Raw genomic sequence first — 12,704 nt, 5'->3', positions numbered from 1 at the left:
GCTCTCGCCACAAATGAGAAAGATGGAACGCGTTTCACCACAGCAAATGCTGCCCCTGAGATCCACTTTTAGACGCACATCTCTGAGGTCGTGCACACACTCTAATCACGTTAGTCCTTGAATTATGCTTAACGCGGCTGCCCGCCAGACGCCCCTGAAAGGTCTGTGCGCATTCCCCGCATCACTTTTCAAACATCTCAACCGATGGCATACGCACGTGCAAACTTGCCAAGCTCGTTTGAAAGACCTGTTACTCTAAATTTTGTCCACTTAGTTTCTTTTTACGCTGGGAATGTGCTGTCGGGATGAGTGCGCCAACGTGGTCTAGCGCGCGATGACGTCACAACTCACCGTTATTTTTTTTTTCTGTGGGGAGGGAGGGCGTAACTGACCGCGCTCTGGCAAATCGGACATGTCCCTGAATTGGACACCGTGAGAATAGCTCCCCAGGTTTTTTCGGTTTTGAGGAAATTTGCCAGGCGCTCGCGTGTTAGAGCTCACATTGCTCTCGATAGCACATACATAAGTAAATACATACATACATACATACATACATACATACATACATACATACATACATACATACATACATACATACATACATACATACATACATACATACATACATACATACATACATGATATAACAGGGAAGGATTTGCAGAGCTGCCGCAAATCAGATATTCGCTTTTGCTTAATCCAACTTTTCTGTTTCGCAGACAAAATGAGATGGCGTAAGAAACCACCTTTCTCCCCTCCTTATTTTTTGATGTTTTAATCTTTAAGTAACTTTTCATCCCGCCTAAGGTTGCAAGCCCGACAAGCTTAGCGGTTAGTTCAACTAGTGCAACTGTACCTTACATTCTCGCTCACTTAAGCTTATTGTTAGAACCTTGTATAAAAACAATGAAGACTTCATATTAAGAAACAACAAGAGAAGAACAAAAGAACAAACAAAAACTACAAGTGCAAAGCGACTTAGAGGCTTCCGCGTCTAGTCACGCAAATGTAATCGTATACCCCCCCCCCCCCCCTCCCTTCCCTCGTTTCGCCTCAAAATGACGGATTGAGAATAAGGCCCTTGTTTCGAGTCTGAGAACTTCGAACAGGCGCCGTCGGTTAGTGGAACATCAGAGGGCGCTCGACCTTACACAAGGAGAGAGCGATAGGGAGATGATAGAGTCACGCTCACGAAGGGGAAGGAAACGGGAGTTATAGATATACGCCAAGCGAAAGAGTGCCGTAATAGCGTGACGGAAACGCGGTGAGAATCGTCCCAGTGTCACCCGTCAAGTCACGCGACAACGCAACGTGTACAGAGAGGAGAAGAAAGAAGGGGGAGAGAAGAGAGAGTGTGTGTTACGACCGCACCTCGCGTGACATAGCATGAAGCAGATGGGCGGGGCCAACGTGGGGCGCGTAATCGTGGTTGCGCGAGGTAAACCCCGTGTTCCACTGCCTCTTCTAGCAGCGTGTTTTATTTCCATTTGGCGACGAGGCTGGAGGGCAAAGGTGTGCGACTCGAAGCAAAATAAGTCGACATTCCAGGTAGGCATCTATTACGAAGCACGGCAGGTGCAGTTGTCGTCAGACTTGAAGGGACTGTCACTACCGCTCGGAATTTTTTTTTTTTTTCTGAATGTGGCGAAAGTTAAAAGATCGTTCATCACATCGGCGGCAACGAGCATGCCTTCGGGCCAGAAACAAGGAATTATAATTTTTACTTGATGTAGAAAGTCGATAAAAAGTGACCACTAACGTACGTCACCCAACAGCGAATGAGGTCAATCTTGACAATCTATCGGCGGGACAAGAAATTTCTGGCGGTAAACTTATTTTGCTTAAAAAACAAAACACGTTTAACTCAAGATTGCATTTTATGCACTTGGGGCAGCTTTAGGTTGCGCCAGAGACCAATTTTTGCTTTTTTTTTCTCACGTGCTCAAATAGGCACCCGGTGGCGCTGCCAAATAAAGCTAAGTATTACGGCTAGGTGGCGTTAGCCGCCGCCCGATCTAAAGGGTACAGCCACGTCAATCCATCCATCCATCAGTTGCCTACATACCTGCCTGCAAACAGCGGAGAAACACGACCGCGACGTTCGCCGCCGCTGCTCATGAGAACAACAAAAAAGTGTGTGTGTGGGCCTACAACGACCACTAAGATATTTGTTTTATTAATAACCAAACTTGATGAAGCCTGCAAAAAGCCACACCTGGTTTCAACTTTCGACTTCGTGGGCATTAATCTTACCGATGGAAGGATACATAACGCGGACAAAAAAAAACAAAAAAAAACAAATCCGTTTTAAAATTTTCTACGCACCTTCCAAAGAGACCGCTGCAAGGTTAGACACTTCACATGATATGCTTTTTTTTTTATTGCGACACAAGACAGGAGAGCAACGAAAAACGGTAGACAGTCCCTTCAAGCTATAGGGCGATATTCGCACACACTGTAGCGGCTATTGTGATCCAACATTCTTCGGGTTTTACGTTTTATTGCAGCGAAAGCTGTTATGAGATCACAACACGGATCGCGTGCGACGCCGTAGTTGTCCGCCACCGGTGCCCGTATCGGACGAAACAAGAAAAAAAAGGTAAGAAATAAAAAAAAACACAAAGGACACAATGCGGTTGGAACCCGGGTCCCCCTGGTGCCAGCGCCCAGTATTCTACCGCTGAGCCACGCCGTTTTTTTTTTTCTTTATTAAGGTAGCGTGCATTTTGTGATACACTTGTATTTTGTCGAACATGTGAAACGTGAACTGAGCCACGCCGTTGTTTGGAACTCCTTTGCAAACTATCCTTAGGCATGGCTTGATGCCAGCAAAGAAATCGCATTAATATGAGTAATAAAGTATATTTAGAGCGTCAAAGGAACAACCAGGTGTCACGTAATGCGAATAGCGCTACGAGTATAGGTCGTCGAATGCTCCAACCCTTTACAAAAGCTTGATCTTGTCCGCCAATTGACTATGGCGCATACCCACTGTGGGGCATTGTGAGGATTATACAATAGCTCATGGGACAATTTTTCATCGTCATCAGCCACATGACACACACACACAAAAAATTGCACAAAGTTCCTTGCATGTGTGCAGCTGCTACCACGCTTATCCGAAGGATGACTAAGCATGGCACAGTGAATGCCTGCCTACTACTCAATGATTAATGGCTAGTCAAATATGCTTGCAGCAGCTACCAAAAGAGTGCTAAAAAAAGGCTGTGAGAGGCCGCTCTTCCAGCTTTCGCTGTGACAGTGCCACGCAGGCCTGGCAGTTTATTTTTTCTTTATTTCTGCCCTCATAATACAGCAAAGTTTTACCTTTAATATGGTCAATAACTGTTTAAAACGATCATTATTGATTAACTAATTAGTTGAGTAATTATTGGCGAGTTCAAGTTTTGGCAGAGGTGATTGCATTCCCACAGGGATGAAATGAGGAAGTATAGCGAGCATCTCGGGCCAGTTGACTTGGGCACGAAGACGACCCTGACCGCGGGCTGGCTTGACATGCCGTTATCGATCTCAGTGTGTGTCGGCAATGTATACACGGAGTTGTGCGAGGCCACTCGGTTCAGTCTGTCGCCACTACGCACGCTTCATGCGCTAAGCACTATTTTTTGTTGGCCCTCTGGCAACCCATTGTTCTAAAACGGCGTGCGTACGTAACCAACAGAAGCTGCCCCTGAGCTATACTCCTTGCGTTTCGGTTCACGGAACAAACCGAAAATCACGTATACGGCGTGCGTGCACTCAAACCGAAACTAACGGCCTGGGCACCCACTGTTAACTCGAAGCAGTTTTGAAGCGACTCCGGTTTTCAGGAGAAGTTTGTCGGTCAACATTTACGTTGGTTCCGCGAAAAACAACTCGCATAGCTCGAACTTGTCACTATATGAAGAGCCCCCCGGTGACGTAAACTGGAGTCTGCAAACGAACTATCTAGTATTACCTAACATAGATAATATCAACGAGAACATACAACTATTTGTACCAAAGCAACTGTATAGCGGCTGTTATCTGTAGTAATTTTTATGTAAATGTAAAGAAAGAAAAGTGGACGAAAACGTAACTCGTCGCTGTCAGGAACCGAACCTGTGACCTTAGAATAACGCGTCCGATGCTCTACCAGCTTGGCTACGGCAGCGGTCATACCCACGCCCACATTATGGGGTGTATACGCGTGCATTTAAACGCGAAAGTGTCAGTCAACGCCGAGCCATGACTCTGCCTGCGGTGAATCATCTTTTATACCAGCTTTCTTTCTTCACATTTACATTGCGATTACTCCTAATAACATCATATGTACTTTCCTTGGTGTCATTGTCTGTTAATTCTTATTAATTTTGTGTTTACCGGAAAAAAATGAGCCTTTCAATGTCCATTTCATTTTTTGAAACATGGATAAAGCGTACACTATTATGAACAATTAAAAGGTATAACTTTTTGTGTCAGCTTTGGGTGGGCGTTGCGCGTTTCCCACGGCTAAGCAATCAGCATAGGGATGGCTGACACCCAAGCCTGCGACCACTGCGGCAACGAAGAAACAATCGGACATATATTTTGCGACGGCCCACAGCACAACGCGCCAAACAGGTACTATGACCGACCTTTGTCGGAGAGGAGAGAATTCTACGCCATCGACGGGCCCCAACGTCACACGAGGAGGCCCTGCAAGCGTTGCTGCATTTCTTGAGATCGACCGCCCTCTAGGAACGACTGCAATCAAAGTACCCTCCTTGTGTGTTTTTTTTTTTCAGCGTGTTTACGCGCAAGCGTCTTCTTTAAGACTTCTTTTTCTTTTTTTCTCTTTCTTTACGCCTTTTTTCGACCCCCATTTCCCCACCCGATTGCACAGTAGCAAAACAGTTGCTCATATCCGGTAAACCTCCCAGCTTTCCTCTTTATCCTTCTCGTTCGCTCTTCCTAACATTGTGAAGCTTACCGTGCTTACTTAGATAACAGCACAACAGCTGTGTATGTCTGCAGTTGAGAACTGATATTATAATAGCGAGAGATTGCTGAATATAATACTATGGCTAGCGTTGAGTACTGATGGCTATTGGATAGTATAACAACGTAATGGTTAAGTTAGCACGGGTGCACTGCTACGACTCGCCCCACCGAATGCTTCGCACGCTACACAGTTCGGCGAGTTTTTGTCTTTAAAAAATACTGCCACCCATCCTTTTTTTTTTTTTTTTGAACACCAACAATGTATCATGGCCAAGTACCTATAGTAACTCGAGCAGCTTGCAGTGAGAAATAGAGAGAAACAACGAAATGAAAGGCTCGTGTACTTAGATTTCGGTGCACGTGAACGAATCCCCCAGGTCGTCAAGAGGAACGACGCAGTGTCCATATCGCAAGGCGCTGGTTCCAGCTCAAAACGAAACAAAAAAGAAAAAAAACGCTGACGAATCGGCACGGCCAATATATGCGGGAGGCCTGCGTGATTTTGAACGGAAAACGGAAAACGCGAAAGGAAAACGGGCGAACAGTAACGTGAAAGGCGCGTCACTGTTTCGCTATGCGTCGTTCTCGTGTTTGTCCTTTCTCTCTCTCTCACGCGAGTGACGTCGCGAGGAGCATGCGCAGACGCCTGCACTCGAGACCCCGTCAGAGATGACGCCCGTCTCCGATCCGAACAATGCTTCGACATAGCACGTGTGAAAGTCACGCGTCTAGCTTATACACTTGGGGCACTCGCGCGAACCAGCAGCTGCCGACAGCGTCGCAGTATAATAGCCCGCCACCCCCACACTTTACGCCGCCCGCACAAACGTCTTTGGGTAGTCTTTTTTTTCGCAGTTTTTTTTTTTTTCTGATATCACACTACCAGCGCTCGTCCTGCGTGTCCGTGTCTTCCTTGTCTACATACTTTTGCGCTGCTTCAACGATGCGATTGCATCAACTAGACCAACTTTCTCTACAGTTCTTTTTCTATACTCTACTGTATCGGTTTCAGACGAAACAAAATCATGGCAGATTCTGATGTTACCGCATCATAGGATGCATTAACAGTCCAAATTGCTCAATACACTGATGAAATGATGTAGATGCGGAGTGGACTGACGCAAAGGCGCTGCGTTTTTTCTCAAAAGTAACACTGAGTGACATGTTGTCAATCGTAATATTGTAATTATGTCACCCAAAACCCAGGATTTAACTTTATTTTTACCACATTCCAACTGAAATTCATCACCGTGCTGCCCGTTCAACTTGTGTGGTCATACTTCGGTGGATGAAACCGGAAGCCTTTCAGTTAAAGACGCGTGTTTGTAAACATTGAAATGGTATACAGAACACGGGATGTAGTGAATCCGATACACGGAGCTGCTCACGTGTGGCGACATTCAGCGCTTACTTGCGCTATGTCACTTACGTCGTCACGTAGGCTATGCACACGTGCCTTTTCCGAGCGCACGCGTAGCGCAACGTCACGCCTGACGTCACAGTCACGTGGCGAGCTGTTTCACCATATACACCCCCTCTCCCTTAATGAAGCGACCAGCGAAAGCAGAACAGCCGCGCGCTACGTGTATCACGTCAGAAATGTGTATATGAGAGAGAGAGAGAGATACTCCAAAACAGCTGCGGCTGAAAAAATGTCAGACATCTTTCAAGTGTGAACGACCAGTATCTTAGTTCTCCCGTGTCTTTGTAAATATACTCGTACAAACGAAAGTACGAGACACGCTGGTGCCTTGATGTCCACGCACCCATACATAATGCAAGCTTTTTGAAACGCGCCAGCCGGCGATGTGATGCACACAGACGCACGGCGACGTGATCCGCTTGCCGCGTATGCAGCACAGAAGAGATCAGCCTTCAAGTGATATTTAGCAGTGCAGCCTTTTCATAAAAAGTCTTTGTATACTCTTGTTGTTCGCGCGTCTTGACCGGCTGTCGTATGCTGTCGTCGCTAGGTGTAACGCAGGCCAAACAAAGTATTGGCAGAGAGGACATACCGTGGCGCCCTCTGCCGGACTCTTGCTGCGACGTACAAAACGACACCACGTGGTATCGGCTGTGCGAAAAGACAATAAGCAGGCGAGAAATAGAAAAATTTTAAAAAAAGAGAGAAACACAGGAAGAAAGTAGGAAAAGAAATAGAAATAAATATAAATAAAGAGAGAGAAAAAAGACGGAAAAACGGGAAAAGACCGCTTTTCATTCACTATAGCACGAAAGTTCCTTGAATTTTTCGTTTACGCCAATTTCTCCTTAATGCGATCGAGCTATCCTAGTTACGAAGTACCGACTGCTCATGCCATGCAGAGGCAGCCTCAGGCGACCATATTATGCGTCCAGGGACGCACCTGTCATTCATAAGTTAACGATTCGCTACACCGAAATACGAATCGAGTGTTCTTTTCATAATTAATTGATTTTCTGTTACACGTATTTGGGTCGCTGTGGAGAGGTGGGGGGGGGGGGGGAGGAAGTAACAAAAGGGAGAAGGCAGGGAGGTTAACCAGAAAGACATCCGGTTGGCTACCCTACACTGGGGGATCAGGGAAGGGGACAAGAAAGATGAGAATTGGCATTGTGGTATAGGCGGCAATGATTCAGAAGATCATGCTGCTTGCACGTCACATAAAGAAGCAAACAGCGTTCCGATTCCGCTTTCAAGAGCGGATGCGGATGCGGCGAGGCAGATTCGTCAACTGGCCCGCAGTCTCACACTGACTGAGTGGAACACACCAAGCGTACGACGTACAAGACTGCACGAGCTCGACCCTTCTCTACAACTCCGGCCTCCACCCGGCCTACATCGACGTGCAGCTTCGCTTCTCTATCGCCTTTGGCTGGGAGTTGCTTTCACGAAAGCTTATACAACGTTAATCGGAATTACTGACAGTGCAGCGTGCGATGTTTGCGGCACCGACGAAAATATCGAACACCTGCTGTGCCATTGTCCTCGATTTGCCTCAGATAGGCAAGTACTTGCCAACGCAATGCGGCGACTGGATGATCGGCCTCTTTCTGTGCAGATGCTATTACAGCAATGTCCACATGCCTCGACAGCCCACAAGGCTGTGAAAGCCCTGCTGTGTTTCCTGAGAAAGACAGGCTTGTGTGAACCCCTCTGATATGCGGTAGAATTCTACACGCTGCAGTGAAATTACTGTCAGTATCTCCCCCCCCCCCCTCCGCTTTTTTTTTCTTTTCCCTCTCTTCCATCTTTCTCTGTGGAGAGGTCGAGGTAAACAAAATACATAAGCTATTCCATCTCCTATGTCGTGTAGCATAGAATAAATAATTAACTGAATAAATTGATGACCGACCTAAAATGAAGCAAAAGATAAATGAACATGCAACAAATCAGGAACCGAACATATATGGTCACAGAAAGTTCACCGATGAACATTCGCTCCTTCCATCAGTTAATCTTCTGAATTAGGCATTTATTGTAATTTTACGCAATGGTTTTTACGTCCCACATTAACAAATAAGAGTCTTACGCACGCGTACGCACACACACACACACACACACGCACACAAGCATACACACACGCACACCACTGGGCGCAGGCAGCAATTTTAGTCGGGCGAGGGGGCACGAACTTTGACCTCAAAGGGAGGGGGCGGGCAAGGACAGGTATATGTCCAGTGTCATTTCGCGCTCTCTCTGCAGTGACGAAAAAAATCACAGAATATCCATGGAGTGAATGATGATGAGTGGGACGAAGCGTCCGTCAGCCCGTCCGTGCGATCATCCGTGCGTCCATCTGTCCATGCGTCCGTCCATCCATCATTCTGTCTGTCTGTTCATGCGTCCATCCGACCGTACGTCCGCGCGTCTATCCATTCATCCGTCCGTCTGCTAGTCTGTCTGACCGTCCATCCGTTTGTGCGTCCATCTAGTGAACACTCCAAGTACCGCCCTTTCCCATCTCGCATCCCCTGTGGCACATCCCCTGTGGCATCCCCTGCGCGCGCGCGCGCGCGCGCGCGCGCACACACACACACACACACACACACACACACACACACACACACACACACACACACACACACACACACACACACACACACACACACACACACACACACACACACACACACATGCGCGCGCGCGCATCGAACGAAACAACGCACGCTTCATTCTACAAGGTTTTGCAGACGACGACGTGACACGCTTTATACGTACACCGCACTTCGTATCACATTACTGTGTGCACGTAGGGTTGGGCCTTGCCCAACAGAACGTCCTCCCCAGTTGCGCCCGTCGCGTCACATGAAGCGCGTAATGAGCGGGCACATCGCATCAACTGGATGAGAGGTCCTAATACCTACAGCGCTGCCGCGTAGCGCTGACGCACATTTACAGCGGTGTCGTATACTGTATTTCACGGCACCAAGGAGATTGGCAAGAAACAGGAACAACGAAAAGAAAGAAAGAAGGAAAGAAGAACACGCGCGAGTCTACGGTAAGAAAGGTATCACTGGCGCCACGGCTCCTCTTAGGTAAATAAAAAAAATGCACATTAAGAAACAGAAAGAAGAAGAGAGGAGCCACAGCTATGAAGAAGACGTGCGAGCTTTCGGTTTCGCTTCGAAGCCCAGAGACGACGCGAGATGAGAAACTTGTGCGCCAGCGAACTGAAGGAGGGGAAAAAAAAGACATTGAGAAGTAGGCGGCGGTGGTGCGGGATTTGAAGGAAATGCGCGACCAAGGGAGAGGCACCACCGCAACCGATGGAGGCGACGTCCGAGCTTAAACTGGGCAGCGGGGCGCGTTTATTATAAGAAGCAAGAGCGGCGACGTACGCTGGATCAGCAACGGCACGATGGCGCCTTGTGGCCCATACGCGCGGTGAAAATGGGGCCAGTTGCATCTTCGTTTTTTTTTTCTTTAACAAAACGTCCGAGCGTCATGTTTTATTATTTTTTCTTTTGTGGACCAAACTAGGCGCTTCTTGCAGCAAGGAAGTCCGCACGCAGCACTGTCGCCCTGTCCATCTTTTCTTCAACTATAATTGACGAGCTCTCCCCAGCACCGAGCTAAGCCCGAATGGAATGGACAAATGGAAAACGGCGAACACGCTTGGATGCGAGATAAGCAGTATAGGAACTCACCGCGAACACGGGCACACGCGAAGAAACGGACGGTATGAAACGGCTCAAACTACGACCCGACTTGAATTATTGCAATCAACCGCGTCTGAAAGACCCACAAAAAATAATAAAATAAAAGAATACAGGTAACTACAGTTCTGGTGCAGTACAACTGTCATGGGAAACAAGACAGAGAAAGAGAGAGAACAAGAATAAGGAGAAAGACGGCGAGGTTAACCAGGGATGAGCCCGGTAGGCTACCCTGCGCTGGGGAAGGGGGAAAGAAACGTCACTGAGCCGAATAGTTCCACGTTTGACACCACAAACGACTAACCAGATCGGTGTCCTCGAGAAAACGCAACAGCGCTCTCGTCGCCATTCGGAAGTGTGATGGGCATCGCCATGGTCCGAATACCTTGTTGACAGTGAAGGCGTTTCCCAACGTTACTAGAACGTTGGCGTTTCCATCCCGTAGATGTAGAACAGTACGGAGGTGAAGCCTCTCGTTTGCTGCGTATGTCGAGCAGTGACACAAAATGTGCTGATCAGCTCAATATAATATTTGCGGCGAAACTCAGACAAGCAAATAAAAAGGAGAAGACAGGATAGGGCCCCAGCGGCTAACGATATATAAAAGGTGGATTTTCAATCAAAAACTAGTTGGTAGACGGGGGGGGGGGGGGAAGCTAGTGCCCTATCCTCCTTCCTCCCTTTTTCTTGCTTGTCCGAGTTGCGCCACAATTGTTATATTATGAAAAGAATTTATTCATTATATATGGGTTTTAACGTCCAAAAACCACCATTTATATTGGCATGAGAGACGCCGCAGTGGAGGGCTCCGGAAATTTCGACCACCAGTGGTTCTTTAACGTGCACCCAAATTTGAGCACACGGGCTTACAGCATTTTCGCGTCCATCGAAAACGCAGCCGCCGCAGCCGGGATGCCATCCCGCGACCTGCGGGTCAGCAGCCGAGTACCTTAGACACTAGACCACCGCGGCGGGGCCAAATATCATATTAAGCTATGGATTTCCAACTCACCTAAGAAACAACACTCTTGTGCTCAACAGTTTCATCGACTGCACAGTCGTTGCACTCGGCGTTGTCCGCCATCCCAATGAGTAAGCGTTGGTGACAGCTACACCTACGCGCAGGCGGCTCACCACTGTATATACTTTCCTACCGAGAAAGACAAGGGAGCAGACCCAGTTTTGAAGTTGTGTACAGAGCAAAAAAGAGAGAGATAGAGAGGAAAAGGAAGGCCGGGAGGTTAACCAGATATTGGCATCTGGTTTGCTACCCAGCAGTGGGAGTGGGGAAGCAGGGGCAAGAAAGAAGGGTTAGATAGATAGAGAGAGAAAATAAAACGCACTCGCACTCATCAGAAAACGGCAAAGCAAATAATCCCTTTATCATCTGTGACTTGAAAATGCGGCTGACGATCCGAGTTCTTGGCACTCTACTACGGCAGGTCATTAATTAAGCAGTCACTGTTTAGAAAAAGATTATTTACACTATGTACGAAAATAAGAAAATCATTAGATTCCAGTGAAAAGGGGTACACACACACGTTGTGCATCACTATGTCGTACACATATTTACTACAACAAACATGGCAAACATGTATTTAGAAGGAAGTGTTCAACGATTCCGAGTATTCCGTACTCAAGTATGGGAGGGCAGTATACCGTCCCTAAGGCGTCCCCAAAAGATATGTACCGCACTTGACGCCTGTTGAGAAAAGAGTAGGTAACGATTTAGAGTACTAGGTACTCTACAATGGGAGAGCATAAAGCCGTTCCGTGGGCCTTCTCCGAACAAATGTGTTTAGAAAAAAAATGTTTAACGATTTCAAGTACTTCGTGTTTAGAATAAGTTTATTCTTTCATAGGACGAAACAAACCTAAGAGACAAGCGTCTGTATAACAGGTACAATAACAAACAAAAGACAAAGCACAACATACACTACACATTTAAACTAAAGTGTCCAAGTCCGTAGCATGTCCATAGTCCGTTGTACTAATAACTGTACATATACTACGTAAATGCACTAATCACAATATGGACAATGTACATGATGATATATGTACATAATTTACAAGACTTGGTGAAGATGTTAGAAAATATGTACAACAGGTATCAATATTCATAAAAGTTACATAACTTACAGCATTCGAATGAAATGCATATATAGGAGAGCTAACACCCATATTGAACACACACAAACACATAAAAATAGTAAGCACATAGTGATTACATGAACCAATCAGACATTGACAGGTGACCTGGCTATAGGAACCAGGCCAGGTGGAAAACTAATTGAACGCGTATGTCAACTACGGACAGAAAGCGGCACGACCATTGTCGCAGAAATTCTTCCTCCCCAAGGAAGAACAATTCCTCCGACAGAAACGATATGAGTTCAGAGTAGAGGCGTTCCAGTATTGGAAAGAGAGCACGACGACGATCTGTCGCAACAGCTTCGCACCTATTACGCCATAAACAAAAAGCTCCCGCAGCTATTAGAAGGCGTGCAAGGCGACTACGCGGGCAGCGACCAGATGTTACAAAGCGATTAACACCTAGGCCGCGAAAACTAGTGTTAACTGACTTCCAAAACACCTTTGCAATG

General features: G+C 46.9%; 1 protein-coding gene across 3 annotated transcripts in view; it reads right to left on the bottom strand.

Moving 5' to 3' along the window:
• Positions 1-12,704, bottom strand: part of LOC119174612 (uncharacterized) — a 612,314-nt gene that overhangs the window by 548,304 nt on the left and 51,306 nt on the right. The window contains exon 1 of one of the 3 annotated variants that reach the window (XM_075895369.1): positions 5,307-5,455. The exons of the other annotated variants lie outside the window; for them this stretch is intronic. The gene's annotated coding sequence lies outside the window, so the exon portion shown is untranslated. Of the gene's footprint in view, positions 1-5,306; positions 5,456-12,704 lie in introns of those variants that run through there. 3 annotated transcript variants of the gene reach the window in all.

Source organism: Rhipicephalus microplus, chromosome 5 (assembly GCF_043290135.1).
Source record: "Rhipicephalus microplus isolate Deutch F79 chromosome 5, USDA_Rmic, whole genome shotgun sequence".
NCBI classification, from domain to species: domain Eukaryota; kingdom Metazoa; phylum Arthropoda; class Arachnida; order Ixodida; family Ixodidae; genus Rhipicephalus; species Rhipicephalus microplus.
The sequence above is the reverse complement of the archived record's forward strand: the minus strand, read 5'-3'. Positions and strand labels throughout refer to the sequence as shown.